Source organism: Nycticebus coucang, chromosome 14 (assembly GCF_027406575.1).
Source record: "Nycticebus coucang isolate mNycCou1 chromosome 14, mNycCou1.pri, whole genome shotgun sequence".
NCBI lineage: Eukaryota > Metazoa > Chordata > Mammalia > Primates > Lorisidae > Nycticebus > Nycticebus coucang.
The window spans coordinates 42,402,644-42,424,501 of record NC_069793.1 but is presented as its reverse complement, the minus strand read 5'-3'; positions in this window follow the sequence as shown (position 1 = coordinate 42,424,501).

The window sequence follows — 21,858 nt, the reverse complement described above, 5'->3', positions numbered from 1 at the left end:
CTTCAGATGAGACAATGCAACTGTTATCTTCCCTCTGCTTTCCTTGATCATTTATATGATTTGCAAGGCTGTCCTACCATCTACCACTGAAAGCCACTTTATCATCTACTGTATAAATCGTAAATATACCATTCCTTTCTGTGCTTCAAAAATCACTATTAAGTAAAAGAAATCCTGATAGCTCCAGTCCTATCTAAAGCCTGTGCTGCAATTATAGATGGCAAGCACCCTATTGCTATAATTTTCCACCCAATCGCATCTCATTAGCATTCAATTTTGCTAAAACCACATGACATGAAAGTCACTAATAAGCTACTGGATTTTTTATGGTATTGGCAAAAATAAATAAGAAAGAAAGAAATCAGATACAATTGTATTAATGTCCTATGATGGGAGGTTGCTAACAGGATTAGAAGCAGCCAAAAAGGTTAGGATGAAGCCATTTGAGGAAAGTCACCCCCAATGTCAAGAGAACTGATTAGCTGAGCTTATTTGAGGATAAAGGATATTGTGCAGTGAATCAGGGCTTATGAAGAAAAGGGTCAGAGGAAATGAAATTTATTTGGGATAGGGAAACACTGTGGACATCCAAATAAAGATTCCAGGAAAGGTCCTTTATGTGTATATAAAGTAAATGACTCCAGAATCCTCAAAGCTGCTCTTGGCTCCCTACTGATTTTGATTTCTGATACCTAAAAATAGGTTAAACCTACTTCATGTGTTTTCACCTGAGCATCAATATAAACTTGGCCTGTGGCAGGATTAAGAATGGAGATCTTACACTCATCTCTAGTGATCTCAAAGTTGGAAGAGATTTTTGTAGGGACTGAGGTCTCCGGACATATTCTAAGTGACAGCTAGCATTTACTTCCTAGATAAAATCTCATGTTCCTAACCACTGAGACTTCTCTCTTCCATCTCTAAGCTAAAATACCCAGGTTAGAAATTTCAACGTCTTCTTTTAGCTACCAAAAATGGAGAAACAGTGGACAAACATCGTATCTCCTCTTCTAGAAATTTGTGGCCAGTAGGGATATTTGGGTGGGAGCATGCCCTGTTGGAGCACAGGAGGCTCCATACAGGATGGTTACCCTGATACTACACAACTGAATGCTTAGATGTGTACTATGAGAATAAGAGGACCAGGTTTGACTGTGAATCTCTGGTCACATGAGATGGTTATATGCGTAAATATAAACAGTTTTGCAGTTTTGAGCTCTCCAACTTCCAAGGGGAGTAAGTTGCTATGATCTGGGATAAGATACCAACAAAAACTGGAAACAATAATGAAATCCATCAACAATCCTTCAGAGTGATTGTCCTGACTCATTACATTTGTCAATAGTTCCTGAAGATGGGTATTTAGTCAGCAGGCTCTATGCTCAGTATGTTCTGGTTTGGGACCCAGGCTCAGCCACTTGCTGGAAGTTTACTTAACTCTTGTAATCGTCAGTCCTCTCATATGTACTATAAGACTAACAGGAGTGTCTATCTTACAGATTATTGTGAATATTAAATGAGATGAAGCATGTAAATAAATCACACAGTGTAGTGCCATGAGTCTCAAAGTCCCTTTTATGTATAAGATAAAACAGTTATCACCCCCAGAAAGAAAAACAAACGAACAACAACAAAAACAACAACAACCAGCTCCTATGATGTATCAACTGGGAGCTGGCCTAACACTAACAAGTAGGCAATGGCCTTCTCCCATTGATCTCTAACAGGCAGAATAAAGGCAGACATAGTTCAGGTCCTTGAGAGTCTAAATTCTAGTAGGTGAGGCAGACATATGAGCTGTTATCTTACACATTCATTCCCAGATGCCTAAAGCTTCAATCTCAGAAAAACCAGTAGTTAATCCTGGCCTGATTTCAACTTCTAGTAGATAAAGTGGGGATGGTTGGGGTGGGGAGTGAAGACAGGATCAAGAATCTTGGATTGAAATGGAAAGTCTTTCTAGATTTGACTACAGGTCCAGGTAGCTTAGCCTGAAGGTAACAATATCTCTGAGGACTCAGTAACCATTTTAGTATTAAAATTTCTATCTTGTAATAGATATAAGAGTATCTTTTTTAATTGTCATCTTCAGTTGAGTGTTTAATAAATGCCAGCAGTAAGCTAAATGATTTATAACATTTTTTCTAAGCTTTTGGCATATTTTCTTCTTATAATTTGGGATTCATTGAGCGTACAAAGAATTAGGTCACACTGATTCCATTTGTTAGATAAAGTCCCTCTTATAATATGTCTTGCCCTAAAGATGTGTGCCATACACCATGACCCCCACATCATCCTCCTTCCTCCCCTCTCCACACTCCTTCATCTCCCTACCCCTCACCTTGTTTTAGACCAACTATTGCCTTCATATTAGAATTGAGTACATTGGATTCTTGCTTCTCCATTCTTGCGATGAATTACTAAGAATAATGTGCTCCAACTCAATCAGGTTAGTACAAAAGATGTAAAGTATCCATCTTTTTAATACTTGCATAGTATCCCACGGTACACATATACCACAGCTTGTTAATCCATTCCTGGGTTGGTGGGCATTTAGGTTGTTTCCATGTTTTGGTGATTGTAAATTGAGCTGCAATAAATAGTCCAATGCAAATTTTCTTGTGATAAAATATGTGTGTGTGTGTGTGTGTGTGCATAGATGCCTAGTAATGGGATTGCAGGATAAAATGGGAGATCTAATTTGAGTTCTTTGAGGATTCTCTATACTTCCTTCCAAAAAAGTTGTATTACTTTGCAATCCCAGCAGTAGTGTAAAAGTGTTTCCTTCTCTCCATATCCATGCCAGCATCTGCAGCTTTGAGACTTTGTGATATTTGTGGGCTATTCTTACTGGGATTAGGTAATATCTCAGGGTAGTTTTGATTTGCATTTCTCTGACAATCAGAGATGATGAGCATTTCTTCAAACGCTTGTTAGCCATTCATCTGTCTTCATCAGAGAAGGTTCTGTTCATATTTCTTGCACAGTGATAGTTTGGATTACTTACTCTTTTTTGTTGATTAATTTGAGTTCTCTGTAGATTCTAGTTATCAACTCCTTGTGAGATTCATATCCTGCAAATATCTTTTCTCATTCTGAAGGTTGTCCTTTGCTTTACTTGTGTCCTTGGCTGTGCAGAAGCTTTTCAGCTTAATTAAGTTCCATTTGTTAATTTTTGTTGTTGTTGCGATGACTGATGAAATCTTTCCCCAGTCCAGATCATCAAGACTTTTCTCCACAATTTCTTCTTAGATTTTTATTGTTTTTTGTCTTAAATTTAAGTGTTGTATCCATCTTGAGTCAAATTTTGTATGTAGTGAAACATGTGGGTTTAGTAGTTTTAGTCTTTTACATGTGGCTATCCAGTTCTTCTAGCACCATTTGTTGAATAGGGATTCTTTTCCCCACTGTATGCTTTTGTTTGGTTTATCAAAGATCAGGTGGTGAGTAGAGACTGGTTTCATCTCTTGAATTCAGTTCCATATGTCTATGTCTCTATTTTTGTGCCAATGCCATGCTGTTTTGATTACTGTATTTAATACAGCCTGAAGTCTGCTCTTGTTGTAGCAAACTTCCTCCATTTTTGCATATTAGTAAATAATTTGATTTCTCCATCAATTGTAAAACTTAGTTCAGCAGGTTATAGAATTCTGAGCTGAAAATCTTTTTATTTAAGTAGTTTAAAGGTAGATAACCATTCTTTTCTGACTTGAAAAGTTTTATTTGAGAAGTCTGAGGTCACCCTGATGGACTTTCCCCTATAGATCAATTGGTGCTTACTCCTGGCTGCTTGCAGAATCTTCTCTTTCATCTTGACTTTGGACAAGTTCATGACAACATGTTTTGGAGAAGCTCTGTTTGAGTTCAGATGCCCTGGGGTTCGATATCACTCTGAATGGATTGTGTCTGAATCTTTGTTGATACTTGGTAAATTTTCATTTATGATATCCTCTAGTAGTATTTCCATTCCTCTGGGGCATTCTTCTTCCCCTTCTGGGATACCTATGACTCATATGTTTGAATGCTTCATTAAGTCTGGTAATTCTTTCAGTGAATGTTCTGCTTTCTCTCCTTTTTTCTGACTCTTTAATTGCCTGTGTTAGTTCAAGAGTTTTATCCACTACTTCTCAGTGTCTTTCTTTTCCATGGTCTAATCTGTTATTGACATGTTCTACTTCTTCTTTAAGTTCCCTGATCAACTGCTTCAATTTCTTAAGCTCTGCTATATCCTTTCTATATTCTTCATTTGATTCTGGTTTTGGATTACCTTTTGGTTATTTTCCATTTTTTCAGCAATTTCCTTCATTGTTTTGACCATCCATATTTTAAATTCCCTTTCTGATGTTTCCATTATTTCTTTATAGGTGGAATTCTTTGTAGTAGCTACCTCATGATCCCTTGGTAGGAGGTTGCTTTGTTATGGTTTTTCACCTTGTCAGAATTTTTCTGCAGTTTCTTCCTCGAGTGTTTTCTTTTTTTCTGTTTCCTTGCCCTATTTTTTCTTTTCACTTCCTCCTGCTCTTTAAGTTATCATGACTCTGACCTAAGTTGTTGAAGTGTCATTTTGGTAAAGAACTAAATGGAAGAGAAGAGTGAAGAGCAAGAAGGTATAAAAGATGAAAGAAGAGAAAAAAGAAAGGAAAGGAGGGGAGTAAAAGGGAAGATTGACAAAAAAAAAAAAAAAGAGAGAGAGAGATAGTAACAGAAAGAGATAGATAGAAGTAATAGTGTCATACAGTATGGTACTTTGACCAACATCCACAAATCCTAATGTCTGGGGGACTGGACTGTGTGTGTCCCTCTGGGTCTGGAGCTCTTTGTCAGAGCAGACACAAGACCCCATCTCCACCAAATAGAAAAGAATATTTTGCTATATATTGCCTGAGCAACAGGTGGCCTTCATGCTAATCACAATGCTGATATACCTGTATAAGTTGGAGACTGGAAGCCGCTGTGTCACCGAGGAGACCTGGTTCTGTCTTTCTGACTTCTTTGCCCTCAATCCCTGCAGAGTTGGGAGCCTGAAGATTTCCTCAGCACACTTAATAGACATGCCTCAACCTTTCTATGTCCTTTGGCTATCCAATGGCTTTCCCAGGAAAGCATGTGTTGCTCAAATCTTCCCAGGAGTGGCTTCCCTGCCCATCAGGAGAATCAGAACCAGCCTTCCAGTAGGGCCCTGAGGGCCGAGCCTGCAAGGCAGCTTCCTTGCAATGGCTATACCCAGATTGCAACTGAGCAATGAAAGCTCTGCCCCACCCAGTGGCTCAGTCCAGCCCCTACACACTATTCAAAATCGTTCACTTAAAAATTTGTATGTGAACGATTTTGAATAGTATGAAAGGGCTGGACTGAACCACTGGGTACTGAGCAGATGGGATATGGGATATTTTTTCTTTCATTTTTTTTTAATTCTGGGCACTTGATTGAGTTACCTTGGGAGAGCCTAGGTGAGAAAGGGAACGATTTTGTTTTTGTTTCTGTATTTCTTAAAATTTTTTAAATTAAATCATAAACACGTAGATAATGTATACATTAATGCATTTATGGGGTACAATGTGCTTATTTTGTATGAATTAGGAATGCTTACATCACACTGGTTAATATATACCTCATCTCATTTACTTAGTTATTGTGTTAAGACATTTATACTCCATACTAATGGATCCGACATGTACCCTTGCATTATGCGCCTTGGTGTGATCCCACCATTTACCCTCCCTCAATCTGACCTCCTCGCATACCCCCTCCTCCCTCCTTCATCTTGGGCCATAGTTATGATCTATTCATATGAAAGTGTGAATGATTATAAATTGGTTTCATAATATTACTGAGTACATAGGATATTTTTTCTTCAATTTTTGAGATACTTTACTAAGAAGTATATGTTCCAGCTCCATCTATGTAAACATAAAAGAGGTAAAGTCTCCATGTTTTTTCAAGGCTGCATAATATTCCATGGTATACATATACTACAATTTATTAATCCATTCATGGGTCGATGGGCACTTGGGCTTCTTCCATGACTTGGCAATTATGAATTGAGCTGCAATGAACAATCTGGTGCAAATATCTTTGTTATAAAGTGATTTTTGATCTTTGGGACATACACCTAGTGGAGGAATCGCAGGATCAAACAGCAGGTCTACTTTTCGATCCCTGAGTGTTCTCCATATTTCTTTCCAAAAGGGATGTATTAGCTTGCACTCCCACCAGCAGTGCAGAAATATTCTTCTCTGTCTGCAAATTGTTGTGGCTGCTGTAGCTGTGGATACACTGGATGGGACCTGCACATGAGTACGTGTCACTTTTCCACTGTTTTCCTCCTCCTTTTCAGGTCCTGAAGTCTTCCACTGCCTCCCTGTATACCTGAAGGGAGGTTTCTGGGCAGAGCCCATAAGCCAGAGGTACCTGGAGTCTTTTCTTCTCAATCTCACTACCCATGGCTACAAAGAAGCTGTCTCTTATCCACTATCTTGCTCCATTGATTTATATACATTTCACTCTAGTGTCACAAATAAATCCATTAGGTAGTTTTCATATTCATTGTTATTTATTTTTATGAGGAAATTGAGACTTGGAAATACTAGGCAACTTCCCAAGTGACACATTATGTAGTTGCTAGAACAGAAATACAAGGTCTCACAATTAAGTTTGCAAACTCCAGGAGAAATTTGCCAACTTAATTGTCAGACCTTCTATGATGACACCTCTGATGGCTATTGCATAAAAGAGTTCCAAAATTGCTTTGAAGCGTGGACTAGATGCTGGTGCTAGTGCATAGCTTCCCAAGGGGAGCACTTCAAAGGTGACCACAGTGACATTTAGCAATAAGTTATGTGGTACTTTTTCTAGGATAAATTTGTCCACTTATCTGACTGGTCATGTATATCTGATTTCTAAATCTGTGATCTTATATACTCTGTGTTCCATCTGCTTTTACTGTGGCTGCAGCTATAGAAAATCTTTAACACTAAAATCTCAGACTAACTATTTGTGATGCTCAAATACTACCAAAGCAAATTTCTCACAGCTTAGAAAAAATCATTTTAAGACATGGCCACTTAGGGCATATGACCTAATAATGTTCTACTTTTGTTAGCACAATGCAGCCATATGCATGTGCTTGATTGAAAACTGAAAAGTTGAGTCTCATGGGGTGTAAATTTGTGCTGCCAATTGAATCCAGGAGATGGAGTGTTTCCTGAGAAATGTCAAAATGCATTTCATATTTATGGTTTAGATGAGGAGCTGTCAGAAGTCCTATAAACACATTTTGTATTTCTCAGTTGAGTATTTACAGCTTGGTAGGTTGGAGGCAGTGGAAAAGTGCCAAATCCTTGGGGACCAATGAAAAGGGAAAAGGGTTAGGTAGGAGCTGGCATGGTAGGTATAGAGATAGCAGTGCTGGTGAGCATTCATGCTTCATTATTCAGGCCTCCTGCTGATTGTATCCTAGGGCCAGGGGAGAGTCTGTTCTCGACAAGGGAGGGCTCACACATTAGCTGAGTGCACCCTGTCCATGCATTTCTCTCCTTTAGGTATTGTGCCAGTGCTGACTATTTAACAACAGGGGATTTTAATCAAAAAAAATGATGAATTTCTTATGGTGAAATGACACAGACTACAGCCTTTTCTCCAAAGCACTGGAGGGAGGCATAAGATTATGGAATAGGAGGAAGACAAGAGTTTTCCACTCAATCCCTGTTCCTGTTGAAGAGTATGTAGCTGAACATTCTTAACAAGCTTCAGGAGATAATTTGCACAGACTGACACCAATCTAAGGAAATTTACACATTAACAAAAATCTGTGCTGGGTACTGAGGAGCACAGAAGTAGGGGGAGTGAGGAAAATGCAAAGATGAGTAAGAGAAGAGTTTCCTGTTCTCAGAGTTCACTCTCTACCATGTAGGATAAAATGATACACAATTGGCTGAAATGGAAAGCTGAGAAAATTCCCAGTGGAGGATTTAGGTTCATTCATTGAATTTATGCTCAATACATTCATGTTATGTCATTTAATCTACCCAATGGCCAAGGCTGGAAGGGAATGTTATCTGACCTACTTTACTAGAGAAAGGACAGTTTAGGGAAGTCAGCTGGCTACTCAGTGGTCAAGCCAGACTTCAATATGAGGGCCCTCCCAAAATGGAATGCTTCCCAAGGGCCCATAGGCTATGACCTTGTATAGGCAAATGAGAGAGTAGGAATTGACTTTAAAGGACGGTGAGATCATCTCTTGTTGAGGGAAGAAGGTCTTTTAGAGGACCAGGTATTTGAGGCTTGGACTTTGAATCATAAATATCATTCTGAAAAGGAAAGTGAAGGAGTAATATGTTGGGGGGTAATGGAGTAAAGGGAAGAGTGATAAAGAGGCAAATAGCCCAATTTCACCTTCAAATACATGCCTGTAATCCTAGCACTCTGTAAGGCCAAGGTGGAAGGGTCATTTGAGCTCAGAAATTTGAGACCAGCCTGAGCAAGAGCAAGACCCTCTCTGTACTAAAAAATAGAGAAAAGTTGCAGGGTTTGGTGTCAGGTGCCTATAGTCCTAGTTTCTTGGTAGGCTGAGGCAGAAGGATCACTTGATCCCAAAAGTTTGAGGCTGTTGTGAGCTATGGTGATGCCATTGCACTTTACCCTGGGGCAACAGTGTGAGACCCTGTCTCAAAAAAAAAAAAAAAAAGAAAAAAAGGCCCGTCACAAAATAAAACAATTTTAGATTTTAATAAAGATAAATATTATTGGATATTATATAAGAAGATAAGATTTCAGAATTTCCAAGTGAGATCATTTCAGTAAGTTTTATTGTGTTGCCAAATTCAAGTTCAGCTGCCCACCACCTGAGAATCACACAGAAGAGGTGAGCCTTGGTGAAAGAAACATGTTTTATTCAAGTGCCAGCAGCCTGAGGAGATAGTGGACAATTGATTCAATGACCATCTCATCTTTTCTGCTTTTTGATCAACTTATAAAGGGAAGGGGTAAAGTGGATTAATAGTAGAAAGCAAGTTTTGTGCAAGTTATCAGCCAATAGGTCATCTGGTGTGAGCAGCAGTCTGTGGTCTATTCTAGACTCTCGATCTGTTTTTCTTCAAGATCATTTTCTAATCTTGTTGTGTAAGCAACAAGCAGATTAAGTTGTGTAAGCAAGAAGCAGATTAAGTCTAAACTTTTAAGACACAATAAACTGAAACTGTATTCTGAGAAAAATGGCTTCCCTATAACCAGCCTAAGTAATAGTCTGATGGCCCTTGGAGTGCACTTTTTTGAATCCCAGTTTTTTCCACATACTCTTTACTTTCTAAGCCTCTTGAGGGCAGTGATTATAATGTTCTTTTCTCTCTATCTGATGCAGAGTGAGCTCATTACGGTTCATTTTACAATTCTCAAATTTTAAAGCTACGAAGGAACCCAGAGACAGGCTGATCCAACCATCTTATTCTAAATTATTGTCCCACATATGAGGGATCTACCATGATGCTACCAAGAGAAAGGCTAACTGACTTGCTCAAGGTGGGGGGAGGGGGATTTCTAGCTTTCATACCAGTAAACCTACGATGATAGTGATGAAGAAGAAAGAGGAAGAGAGGGTGGAAGAGGAGGAGGAAGTAGAAGAAAAGGAGGAGAAAAGGTCCTTAGTGTATCTCATCTTCTTTCCACAGGGCAAGAACGTTGAGATGGTTTTCTTGAGAAAGGTCACAGGTTCTCCCTAATCCACACATCTATTCTTTTCAAAGGGTCCCTATTATAATAAGGAAAATGGGCTACAGGGAGAAAAGGGTAGATTTTCACTGTGAAAGAACAAAAGCAAATTAGTTTAATTATGGAGGGAACAGATGGCTTCAACTGACTTGACATCTGAGTTCTATGTTAACATAACACTCACAGAAGTCATCCTTAAAATGTCTGAGGTGACCTCCCCAGGCCTCACATATCCAAGCATTTCCCCTTTGAAGGCTTCTCACCCATTTTCCATAATGATACTGCACTCTTGCAGATGTTCTTCTGTTTCTCTGACTCTTTCATCTGTCTGTCTCTGTCATTGCCTTTTCTAGTAGACACACCTAGATTTGAATTCCCATGCTACAGATTACTAAGTGTGAACTTGAGAAATACATTTAGCCTCTTGTAGATTGATTTTCTTATCAGTAAAATGATAATGGCATGCTACCAAGGAAAGTATGAGATGTGCTTAGCACAGTGCCTGGGTAATTGAAAGAAAACCTTTAGACAAATTAAATTTGACAGCATTTATGTAAAGAAGGAACCACAAATGCCAAGTATACACAAACACATATATCTGTGTACCTATACATATACCAGGAAGCACTTAGAACCAGAAGATGCTCCGAGAGCTCTGCTCTGAGCACGAGCAGTAGGCCTTTAATGATCAAACCCTGAAGCAAAGTACAGAAGATACTTGGTTGGTCATAAGCAGACCTTTGCCTTATTTGACAATGATGTGGTGAAAAGTTGCTAGTTAGAGGTTAGTTTTAAGTTGCTGATTTAATAAGCTTAAGTACTGCTTGTCTGTTTACATTGAATTGGGTACTGGTTTGCCTAGGCAGGAGTTCTGATTACAACCACAGGCTAATGACCTTCTTAATTGCTTTAACAGCTGTCAGTAAATATTTCTTTCGAGATATCTACTTTCTAGTTGACCTATTCAGAGGCAATTCCATTATTGCTTAGATCGCCTAACCCCATAAATACATAACTCAAATTTTTACATTTTAATGACTCTCATACCTGCATTCTCACACGAACATCACATTAAGCCATGAAAGCAAGCAGGACAGATATAATTCCCAGGTGATCAAGTACTCCGCAGATGGAGAGGACATCACGAATGGATACTAATGCAGATGATGAAATCCAAATCTCCAGGTTGCTAAGCGTAGGTGTTTTCTTCCACAGTGTTCCAACTTTCTTGCTTGGAAAACTCAAATGCTTCTAGGAAACAACATTTTCCTCATTTGGTAACTGAACAAATTTACCTTAACAGTTTTATGATTCCGATTTGTTTACACAGAAGATCTTCCATAGGGTAGTTCAAGCTCGTTGATTCGATTTCTGACAAACATTTGCAACTATATGACTTTGAGTAAGCCAGCCTGGGTTAGTAGGCATTTAATATGTTCTGAACACATCATGATGCCTCTTGTTTATTCTGTTGTAAATCCTGATTTGCTACAGTATCAACTCCTTAATTTTATGAGCATGACTTCTTTCTTAGGGATATATGGTAAGATTTACACAAGTTGGGCTTCCACATGTGCCATTGAAAGTATTTCCTTAACTAAATAATAGGCCCTAAAAAACTAAGAGGAATGGTTTTTAAGGGGATGTTTCTAGTCCCATTTTACTTACGCAGTATCAGCAAACTGTATAGTGGGGGAAGCAAATCCTGTTAGAAATAGTGAATGAACTAGTTGGTCTGGAGTGACTCTGCTTCAGAGCTTAACTCATCCCCTCTGAGATTCAGCTATTTCTCTAAAATGAAGATTTGAATAGCTGTCTTGATAACCTAAGAAGAGGTAATTGTAGAAGAGGTAAATAATGAGAATGTTTTGTAAACACAAAATTACTTCACAGTGTGTATAAGGTAGACAAGTATTATATACCCATAATAATTCAAAAGTAAAAAGAAAAAATTTAAAGCACAAAATTAAGACAATGTCATTCAGTTCTAAGTAAATAAGTATGTAATGTCTTTAAAATAAGGAAAGTGAAGCCATTTTCTTGAATCAGACAGTTTAGATTTGAGTTGTGACTAGTTTACTAGGTATGCAATTGTGAACAAGTTAATTGGTAGCTATGTACTCCCACCAATTGGTGGATATTTTCATTTGTTAGATACAGAATAAAATAGTAATTATAAGATTATTATAAGAATCAAATTTGTGAATAAAGTACTAGGGAAGATAAAAGCTCATAGTAAATGCACCATAAACATAAGCATCCAATTCCCAATGCCACTTTTATAAGGAACAAATTTGTCCATAGAGCAGAAAAATTAACATAAAACCCTTCAATTGTGCAATGATTTAAGATTCATGAAAACTTCCCCCAGAACAAATGATGTGGAAGAGTCTTGTATACAGATTTTCTAGCACTTTCCATCTAGACACACAGCATCTACAGGTGAATACTGAGGTGGAAATAAACAGAAAATAGACATAGGAAATATGGAGAAGCTCCCCACAGTAGCTGATCAGACATTGGCTAAGAGCAGTTCTGCATCCATCAGGACTTCTTATCAGTGAACCTTCAGTTCTATAGAGAAATTTGAAATATTAATGATTAAACAGAAAATCCACAGGCTGACATGTATACCAGGTAGGCATACTTTCAGTTAAACATAGTAGATTTATTCTATCATTTGCACCTTTCTAAATTTCATAGGTAACAAATAAATTTACTTGTACTTGAAATTAAAATACTTAAGAATCTAAGAAGGTTAGAAATACGAGTCCTTAATTCTTATTTAAAGCCTACGCAGCCATTTGCATAAATATCAGCAGTCAAGTTAAAGCCAGAGCTTAGCTGTTCTTGAGGGTGATCATTATGCCATGTCATTTGTTGTCTAGTCCTGCTTGTCTGATATTAGTAAATTTTAATTCTGGTTTTGTCATATACACGAATATAGAGTTTCACTTAGTTGAACTCTATCTTTCAATTTCCTCATCGGTGAAATGGGATTATTATTTCTCAGTTGCTTAAGGAAGTGTTATTTCTCCCACCTCAATATCTGATCTGTGAAAAAGGAATGGTACCTTTTGCTTTCTTTCAAGAAACATATTTCTATATTGATCTTCAGTTGTGAAACTGACATTCAGAAGAATGTAGATACCATCTTCGTACACGTAATTGACCCCAACTTAATATTTCCTATCTTATCCTTAGGAATTAAAGGTATGCCTTTTTAGAAATGATATGCACATATACACAAAGCTTAATGTTATTTCATGAGTGGATTACAGAACTTCTTTGAAAGTTTATCCTATTTGTTTCTACTCTTTTATTCTCTACTTTTCATTTTATGAGGTATATTAAACCATTTTCAGAACCCCAGAAACCTTCTTCACTTTCATTGTTATATGATACCCCGTTTCCCCGAAAGGTGTGCTGCCAAAGACGTGCTAGGTCTTATTCTCAGGGGACGTCTTATCTTTCCTGTAAGTAGGTCTTATTTTTGGAGGATGTCTTATTTTCGGGGAAACAGGGTAACTCATTTCTAGATAATGATTCGACTTTTTTTTTTATTAAATCATAACTGTATACATTGATATGATCATGGGGTATCATACACTCGCTTCATAAACCATTTGACACATTTTTATCACAGTGGTTAACATAGCCTTTCCGGCGTTATCTCAGTTACTGTGCCAAAACATTTACATTCTACATTTACCAAGTTTCGCAAATACCCCTGTAATATGCACCACAGGTGTGATCCCACCGATCCCCCTCCCTCTACCCACCCCCCCTTTCCCACTTCCCCCTATTGTTAAGTTGTAGCTGGGTTATAGCTTTCATGTGAGAGTCCCGAATTAGTTTCATAGTAGGGCTGTGCACATTGGGTACTTTTTCTTCCATTCTTGAGATACTTTACTAAGAAGAATATGTTCCAGCTCCATCCATGTAAACATGAAAGAGGTAAAGTCTCCATCTTTCTTTAAGGCTGCATAGTATTCCATGGTATACATATACCACAATTTATTAATCCATTCGTGGATCGATGGGCACTTGGGCTTTTTCCATGACTTAGCTATTATGAATTGGGCTGCAATAAACATTCTGGTACAAATATCTTTGTTATGTTGTGATTTTTGGTCTTCTGGGTATATGCCCAGCAGAGGAATTACAGGATTGAATGGCAGATCTATTTTTAGATCTCTGAGTGTTCTCCATATATCTTTCCAAAAGGAATGTATTAATTTGCATTCCCACCAGCAGTGCAGAAGTGTTCCCTTTTCTCCGCATCCACGCCAACATCTCTGGTCTTGAGATTTTGTGATATAGGCTAGTCTCATTGGAGTTAGATGATATCTCAAAGTAGTTTTGATTTGCATTTCTCTGATGATTAAAGATGATGAGCATTTTTTCATATGTCTGAAGGCCGTGCGCCTGTCTTCTTCAGAGAAGTTTCTCTTCAAATCCCTTGCCCAGCCTGCGATGGGATCCCTTGTTTTTTTCTTGCTGATGCATTTGAGTTCTCTGTGGATTCTGGTTATTAAACCTTTGTCAGAGATATACCCTGCAAATATCTTCTCCCATTCTGAGGGCTGTCTGCTTGCTTTGCTTACTGTGTTCTTAGCTGTGCAGAAGCTTTTTAGTTTGATCAAGTCCCAGTAGTGTATTTTTGAAGCTGCTTCAATTGCCCGGGGTGTTCTCCTCATGAAATACTCACCCAGACCAATTTCTTCAAGGGTTTTCCCTGCATTCTCCTCTAGTATTTTTATAGTTTCATGTCTTAAGTTTAAATCTTTAATCCAATGAGAGTCTATCTTAGTTAATGGTGAAAGGTGTGGGTCCAATTTCAGTCTTCTGCAGGTTGCCAGCCAGTTCAGCCAGCACCATTTGTTAAATAGGGAATCTTTTTCCCACTGAATGTTTTTAATTGGCTTGTCAAAAATCAAATAGCGGTAAGTAGCTGGATTCATCTCTTGGTTCTCTATTCTGTTCCAGATATCTACTTCTCTGTTTTTGTGCCAATACCATGCTGTTTTGATCACTATCGATTTGTAGTAAAGTCTGAGGTCTGGTAGTGTGTGATTCCTCCAATGATTCAACTTTGAAGAGTTTTCAAGCTGCCTTTCCTGACCTCCTTCCTACTACCAGCATCACATACCTAATCTAACATAGCACTTATCACAATAAATTTCTATTAAATGACAGGTATATCTCGTTTTCTTGTGCCTCTTAGATACTATGATTTTTACAAATTGAAGACTTGTGGGAATGCTGTGACTAACAAGGCTATCACCACATTTTTTCCAATGACATATGCTTACTTCAGGTCTTTGTGTCACATTGGTAATTCTTTCAACATTTAAATCTTTTTTATTAACATTATACCATTTTACATTATAACATCTATTACAGTCATATGTGATCAGTGATCTTTCGTGTTACTATTGTAATTATTTTGAGGTGCCAGAAATCACACCCACATAAGATAGTGAAATTACTTGATAAACATGTGTATTCTTATATTTTACTGACTAGTGGTTTCCCCATCTTTCTCCCTCTCCCTGGAGCTCTCTAGTCCCTGAAACACCATACCAAAATTAAACCAATTAATTATGCAACAATAGCCTCTCAGTCAGCAGTTCTCAACCTGTGGGTTGTGACCCCTTTGTAACAATGAAAATACATCCTGCATTTCAGATATTTACATTACAATTCATAACAATAGCAAAATTACAGTTATGAAATAACAACAAAAATAATTTTGTGGTTGGGGGTCTCCACAATATGAGGAACTGTATTAAAGGGTCACGGCATTAGGAGGCATTAGGAAGATTGAGATCCACTGCCTAAGTGTTCACGTTAAATTGTTTACTTTAGAAGTTAGAAGTGAACTTTCGATTCGTCAGTGAGGAGGACCATGAATGAGTTCAGTGAAGAATGCATGCCAAAAGATCTGGTAGCCCAAAGGCCAGACCTCTTGTGTCAAACAGTTGGCCAAGTTGTGAATGCATGCAAAGTGAAAATTTTTAGAGAAAATGAAAAGGGCTATATTCCAATGATGAAATGAATAATTGTATAGGAAAACAGCCTTACTGCTGATACAGAGAAAGTTTTAGTGGTGTTGATGGATCAAACCAACCACAACATTCTCGAAAGACAAAATCTAATCCAGAACAAGACCCTTATTCTCTTCAGTTCTAGAAAAGGTGAAAGAGCTGAGGAAGATGGAGAAGAAAAGTTTGAATCTAGCAGAGGTTGATTCATTAGATTTGAGGAACAGACCCATCTTCATAACATAAAAGTCCAAGGTGAAGCAGCAAGTGCTGATGTTGAAGCTCCAGTGAGTTATTTAGAAGATCTGGTTAAGGTAATTGATGAAAGTGGCTACACAGGTTTCCAATGTAGACAAAGCAGCCTTCTATTAGAAGAATATACTATCTAGTACTTCCTACCTACAGAGAAGAAACCAATGCTTAGTTTCAAAGCTTCAAATGATAGGTTGACTTTTGTGTTAGGGGCTTATGCAGTGGATAACCATTAAATCAAAGCCAGTGCTCATTTACCATTCTGAAAATCCTAGGGCCCTTAAGAATTAAGGCCAACTCTACTCTTCCTGTGCTGTGGCAATGGAACAATGAAGTCTGGATGACAGCACAAATGTTTACATTAGTAAGATTAACCTCAATTTTGAAAGTTCTCCTGTGGATCAAATCCTATCAAACAGCATTACATGTACATGCTACAGAGAAAAATTTTGTGAAAGGAAGAATTAATTGATACAGCAAACATCACTGTTGTCTTATTTTAAGAAATTGCTACAGACACCCCACTTCTAGGAATCACTACCCTGCTCAGTCAGCCATCAACATACAGGTAAAGCCCTTCCCTAGCATAAAGAGTATGACTTGCTCCCTTAGGTGACCATTTGTATATGTTAGCAATGAAGTATTTTTAAATTAACGTATGTACATTTTTTGTACGTGTTTCGTGTACTCAGCAAACTACAGTAGCATGTAAACCAAAAATTGATATGTACCCCGAAACTGAAAATTTTGGGTGACTTGCTTTATTGTAATATTCACTTTATTGTGGTGTTTTGGAACTGAACCCACAATGTCTCCAAAGTAAGCCTATATTTCATTATACCTTTCTGTCAAATTGGATGACCAACTTCCTGAAAGCAGGAACTGTTGTAGCCAATGTTGGACCACCAAAACCTAGCATAGTGTTTGATACACTGTAGGGTCTCAATAAACGTATGTTGAATAAAAGAATGGAAGAATGGAAACACATCAGGGAGGGAGAGAAATGACTTAGTTGTTCTCTGTTGACATCAGGCACCATTCAATAAGTTTTCATGAAAAATAATTATTGTCTCCAGCCTTCTGTTTCCCTGTTATTGACACATACTTTATCCATCAACAGCAAGACAAGCTAAGCTTGTGATGGGATGCAGTGGCAAAAGTGATCTTTACGGCTTACGTACTAAAATAAAGATGTCAATTAATCCAAGCAAGAAACATTGTATTCATATCTGGAGATCTTGAGGGATTCAATTCAACTTTTTCTAAATAGGTTTTCTAATATAAAATGTTGTGTCCTGTATCAACACCTGTTTTTCTCAACTGGGAAGGTGGAGCAAGGGAGGGATGGTCTTTTGGAGCTATGCACTTCCACGCAGAAGTGGCAGAATAAAAAATACGTTCTCTGATCCAGCAGGTCTGGGGTGCAGCAGCTCAATGACTATAATGTTGTCACTCGATAGCCTTCATTTTTTCAACCATATGAGACAGGTAGATATTACTAGAGAACAAGATTACCTTTGACTGCCACCCAGGAATTTTGTGAGATAGAGTAGTTTTTGCAATGGCGTGATTTTGTGGATGATTTGGGGTTGCTATTGTCTTTTCCTGCTTTTAAAATAGAATCCTACTTTCTCTATTGAAATTTTTTTCTGTGGATTATGAATTTTTGGACCAGAGTATGGATAGGGCTTGCTTAAACAGCAACAAAACCAAAGTACACTTAACCACGTCATGTAAGAACATGAAGTATACTTCAATTCTACCTTCTCGAAAGAAAGGGGTATTTTAAGCCTCTGTTGAGAAATGATTGCAAGGATTCTTAAGTTCTTTGGGTTGAAGTGCATTACCTGACAGGAACTTTTAAAATAAGGATATATAATTTCAATTGACTTTTTTCTAATTCTACTTGTTCCACGTATCTTTTGTGAAGCCAGAAAACGACTAATTCTTTTAGCAACCTAGCATTAGAAATGGAAGTTGAATAATTTTCACTCATGAAAAAGAACTCAGTGACTAACATTAGAGGTGGAACTGGAACAAAGATTTCTACTTGCCTCATTTTATTTCTTACCCACTAGACCATGATACAGTTATCACCACTCTAACTGATGATGATAGCTGGTTAGTCTAACAGCATGAAGCTTTAAAATGTCTCTTCCATATTTAAGTCTTTATGATGTCATTTTTCTCTCTAATATGTCCTAGCTGAGAGTTTCCTTGGAAAGTGTGTTAGGCTTCTGCTTAAAAAGTTGCATGTAGTGGAGATAAAGATTGGGAGGAAACCGAGAGTTAAACACGGGCTTATCTGTGAGCAGAGGGCTCCCCACTGCCAAATAGAAAGTAAAACTCCATCCAATACCCTGCATTTTGGAACCCCTTCTATGCTCAATTCATTCCACAATACTGCTATTGGGATCACTCTCCATTAAAAGCAGTTGGGATTCAGCTATTAAACCTTGTTTGGAAGACAATCTGGAAAACCAAGAAAGTTAGCACACAAGCTGTCTCTCTTTCTCTCTTTCTCTCTCTCTCTTACACACACACACACACACACACACACACACACACACACACACACACACACACCCCACTAGAGCTCAGAGTTTCTGCTGTGATTGGAACCATAATTATATAGAGCCTTAAAGGTGAAGAAACTTAACCTCTGTATTTTTCCACTTTGACCCATTGGCCAGCTTACCTGGAAATAAACACTTGAATCCAGGTGAGTTTTGTCAAGGCTAGAGATAGGGTTTGTGATAAGGTTCATGGGAATTAAGATACTAACTGTGAGTGAAAGGAATTATAATTTTTTAACAAAGGAGATTAAAATTTCAAACCTGATTGTGGTAGAAAATTGGGGGGACAAGGAGCCTTGAAGCGTATGTTTTGATAAACATAGAAACATCCTACCTCTACAAGATACACTTTTGCACATTTTGTTCATTGGGTTAAGATCCTTGATTCACCATCTCTAAAGCTTACATGTTTAGAATATTTTTCTCAGTAATGTCATTTGTCCCAGGATGTCTTGCCCACCTTCAATTCAGAATCCTTTTGCTCAGTTTGAACATCCACTGTCATCCCCCTGCAGGATTGTACTTCACATCTTGCGCTTTTCCCCAAGTGAGTAAATTGCCTCTGCCTCCTCTGATATCATTTTGTAGGGCCCATGTGCAGTTTTATTATTAATCTTATGTTGGGAAGAATCTTTCAATCTACTTCTTTTACCTACTTCTTTTTTCCTTTGGAAACTGTCCAGGAGACCTAACTTGTCACCTTAATAAATAAGGTGTAAATAGATAAAATGAAGAATTCTAGGGGGTCTGAACTGAAGGTTACTTAGAATTCCCAAATCCTTTTCCTTTTATGGATGAGGTAACAGGACCAAATGATTTGGTGAATGGAAAGTAATACATTAGTTACAAAGCGAATACTTAAACTCATTTTTTCAACTCTTATATTTTTCTGAGTTTGGTTCTTAATCTGTACAATAAACATCCTGTTAAATCTCATCTTCCTCAATTTGTCATAATAGATTTTAAAACAAGCAAGCTTTGTTACTTCCTTTCATCAACACTAAATAAATATATTTAAAGTAGAACAAATAGGTTTAAGAACTGAACCTAGAAAAAGTGCTACATACCTCATTGCTGAATATCACTACGTCACCTTTGAAGTACTCCCCTTGGTCGTATGGTGACCGTAGTGATATTCAGCAATGAGGTATGTGGCATTTTTTTCTAGAAGGAGTTTATGAACTTAATTATCCAATCTCATAATGATAAGCAACATAATCTTCTAATAAACAAACATATCAACGTTTATACACTGATATGAAGCACAGATTTTTAAGTAGACTTCTTGAAAGTCTATATAATTATACAAATAGCATGGATTTTTCTTAGTACATTGTTTAAAATGGAGATTATTCAAGTACTGGAAATACTAATCAGGGGTCCTCAAACTGTGGCCCACAGGCCACATGAGGCAGTGTGATTGTATTTGTTCCCGTTTTGTTTTTTTATTTCAAAATAAGATATGTGCAGTGTGCATGGGAATTTGTTCATAGTTTTTTTTTTTTTAAACTATAGTCTGGCCCCCCAATGGTCTGAAGAACAGTGAACTGGCTCTCTGTTTAAAAAGTTTGAGAACCTCTGTTAGGAGCAGAAATGGGAACAATTTGTAAAGCCCCTGAGGTTCCACCATGAACAGATAGATTATATTACAATGAGTAGAGATTTTCTATTCTTCTCGTGTGAAAAACACACAGCTGGACAAGGAAGGGGTAGGAGAGAAACTCTCCGTCCTCTTTTGCTCCTAGGTAACCTTACATTAGTGACTTCTTACAAGGCATTTGAATGCACAGACAGAGTAAAGAAGACACAGTCCCATCAGTGTGGGTGGCCATCAGCCAGTGCTTTGAGGGCCTCATTAGAACAAAATGGCAGAGGAAGAGGGAACTCACACTTTCTCCTAGAGTAGGGACATCAACCTTTAATTTACCTTAGACTTCAGGGCTGCAGCTTCTCAGGTCTTTCACGTGAGAGTGAGAATTACAAGAATGGAAACATGATGGACACCTGGAGTAGAGAGGGAAAAAAATATATATATATCAGAAATACACTCCCAAAGGAGAAATGGGAGCGCTTCTCAGAATTCACGTTCTTGTCAATTCCTATGCCCACTCACATTCTAAATTACCAGGCTTCCTAAGTCTCTCATCTCCTTCTTTACCACAGATTGCAAACTAGGGAGTTCACTTGAAGGTTTTGTAGAAAAGGAAATTGACACCTTAAAAAGCTAAGAGATTCCCCTAAGATTCCTAAGCAAGGACATTTGTAAAAGTAGTTTTGGAGCCTTCCCTCAGCTTAGGGGTCCCAGCACAAGGCTGCCTGGCCTGAATGGCCTTACAGTATTCTCTGTGTAATGTCCATGGTGCCCTTATTACTACAGTGGACTTTGTCCTTTCGTTTCTTTGGTTCAGCTACTTGTTCTGTTGATGATACAGGAATTGTTTCCTTAGACATCCATTCAGAGGTGATATCCTGCACATGACTTTATCTTTCCATTAGGTGGACCAAGAAATGCCACAACAGAGTTTGAGGAAAGATGCATAGACTTGCAAGCCAGGTAACACGCCATCCACATCTGGACTGGGTTAACTGGAATAACCGGTTCATCTGTCTCTATCTTCATTAATTAAAGATATTATATCAAAAGGCTGGAGTGAGGATGGTATGACACAAAATATATGTTACCTGGTATACAGTAGGCACTTAGCAAATATATTATCTTTTTCTTCCTTTCCCTGACTACCTCACAGGTTGTTTTGATGTTGCAATAATGGAATAGATGCAAGGACATGTCAAAGAGCTGAAATGCATTTTGCATGAATTAGGAATCATTTTTATTTATCAGAAACATGGGCATGTTAAAAATTGCCTTCCCCAAAATGGTATTTAAGAAAAATATTCTGGTGGTGAAGCAACTTTAATCCAAGAACATTTGCCTACTAGATAAATACAGCAAATCACAGTGAGAGATGAGGCTGAGTTTTTCTGTACTGGTCTATTGCTTCCGAATAAATATGGTAACGGTTCTGATGAGCTGCCCATATCTACAGTGTGCAGCCGCATCTATCTTGCTTGTCTTTGAACTTGGGAAACACTTTAATCAGGCCTAGACTTTTTGTCGAAAGGAATTTGACTGTAAAAGAAACGTTTGATTTCTGTCTTTGCCATGGGATTTCGTTTTATATTCTGAATCCATCTTGTGTCCTGGGCTCCAAGTGATGTTTACTAGTTTCATTCTCATACTTGGGGGTTGGGCTCAAAGCACATAAGTAGTCTTGATC